Source organism: Octopus sinensis, linkage group LG11, assembly GCF_006345805.1.
Source record: "Octopus sinensis linkage group LG11, ASM634580v1, whole genome shotgun sequence".
NCBI lineage: Eukaryota > Metazoa > Mollusca > Cephalopoda > Octopoda > Octopodidae > Octopus > Octopus sinensis.
In genome coordinates, this window is record NC_043007.1 from 25,911,693 (window position 1) to 25,914,192 (window position 2,500).

Genomic DNA, 2,500 nt, shown 5'->3' on the forward strand with positions numbered 1-2,500 from the left:
GTTCCGGTTGATCCGAATCAACGGAACAGCCTGCTCGTGAAATTAACATGTAAGTGGCTGAGCACTCCACAGACACGTGCACCCTTAACGTAGTTCTCGGGGATATTCAGCGTGACACAGAGAGTGACAAGGCCAGCCCCTTGAAATACAGGTACAACAGAAACGGGAAGTAAGAGTGAGAGAAAGTTGTGGTTGAAAGAGTACAGCAGGGATCACCACATCCCCTGCCGGAGCCTCGTGAGCGTTAGGTGTTTTCGCTCATAAACACTCACAACGCCCGGTCTGGGAATCGAAACCGCGATCGTATGACCGCGAGTCCGCTGCCCTAACCACTGGGCCATTGCGCCTCCACTAATAAAAGAATATATACATATACACAGGGTTAGCCAAAAGTCACCCAACAGTACATCAAAATTCCATAAATACTGTTTGTAATTCCGTATTGAGTCAAACGGAAAAAATGTGTTGCTCAAGAAGAATTTCAGTTTGAACTATTTTCATGATGTTTCATATTTAGGTGCTTTATTAAATTCATTCAGTTGTTAAACATAAATAAATTTTGAAATTCAGTGGTTTTGATTTACTGTCTGGTGACTTTTGGCCCGCCCTGTATATATATATATATATATTCTCTTCTCTTATTCTCTTACTTGTTTTAGTCATTTGACTGCGGCCATGCTGGAGCACCGCCTTAAGTCGAGCAACTCGACCCCAGGACTTATTCTTTTTGTAAGCCCAGTACTTATTCTATCGGTCTCTTTTTGCCGAACCGCTACGTGACGGGGACGTAAACACACCAATTGGTTTGTCAAGCAATGCTTGGGGAACAAACACAGACACACAAACACCACACATTATATATATATATATATATATACATATTACGACAGGCTTCTTTCAGTTTCCGTCTACCAAATCCACTCACAAGGCATTGGTTGGCCCGGGGCTATAGCAGAAGACACTTGCCCAAGATGCCACGCAGTGGGACTGAACCCGGAACCATGTGGTTGGTTAGCAAGCTACTTACCACACAGCCACTCCTGTGCCTATATATATATATATATATGTATATCTGTAAATATAATAAGTGACAATTATTCCATAGCCATGATAAAACTCCGAGTTTTGGATGTCGGGGCAGAAACCCACGCCGCCATCTCTTCAGTTATCCACTCCGAGTTTTGGATGTCGGGGTGGAAACCCACACTGCCATCATCTTCATCGTGTAGCGCCCGCTTTCCATGCTGGCATGGGTTGGACGGTTCAACTGGGGTCTGGAAAGCCAGAAGGCTGCACCAGGCCCAGTCTGATCTGGCAATGTTTCTACGGCTGGATGCCCTTCCTAATGCCAACCACTTCATGAGTGTAGTGGGTGATTTTTATGTGCCGCCGGCACAGGTGCCAGGCGAGGCTGGCAAACAGCCACGGTCGGATGGTGCTTTTTACATGCCACTGGCACGGAGGCCAGTCGGGGCGGCGCTGGCAACGGACACGTTCGGATGGTTCTCTTATGTGCCACTGGCACTGGTATCACAGCTACAATTTCCATTGATGTCGATCAATTTTGATTCACTGCCATCTCTTCAGTTATCCAACCATTGATTTTTACGATGGCTGGATAACTGAAGAGATGGCGGCGTGGGAAAACATCCCCTTGCTTAAAGTAGGTAACGGTTGACATCAGGAAGGGCATCCAGCCATGGAAAAATTTATTTTAAGTAAACTCTCTCAAACCCATACTAGCATAAAAAGTTTAAAAAATTGAAAATTAAAACAGTAATGAAGATGGTTACTTGTTTGGATGCGGTTATATTTTGAAAAGAAAGACTAAATTTGAACACAGGCAAAGTTTTGCACACAACCACAGCAGATAATTAGATGGAACATCAATAGCTAGATTAATTTGCATGCCAATGTTATACATCTCTCATCTATATGATTAAACAATTAATATATGTTTATGCAGAAATATCTGTATCAATATATGTAGGATATTGCCACTGTTACACTTGCGATATTTATGCAAGAGAAGGCCATCTGACTGACTGTGAAATATTCATTCAGTAACACACTACAACCACCAGTTCACAGTAGTTGAGTGGATGTTGGAGCTGGCAGAAACGTTAGCACGCCGGGCGAAATGCGTAGCCGTATTTCGCCTGCCGCTACGTTCTGAGTTCAAATTCTGCCGTGGTCGACTTTGCCTTTCATCCTTTCGGGATCGATAAATAAAGTACCAGTTACGCACTGGGGTCGATGTAATCCACTTAATCCCTTTGTCTGTCCTTGTTTGTCCCCTCTATGTTTAGCCCCTTGTGGGCAGTAAAGAAATATATACTTTGTGTATGCAAGTGCAGCTGAGTGGTTAAGAAGGTAAAGAGTGTTTAGCAATCAAGAGATCACAGGTTTTATCTCAGTGCGTGACTTTTTGAACAAGTGTCTTTTTTTTCCATAGCCTCAGGTTGACTCAAGCCTTGTAAGTGTCATCATCATCATCATC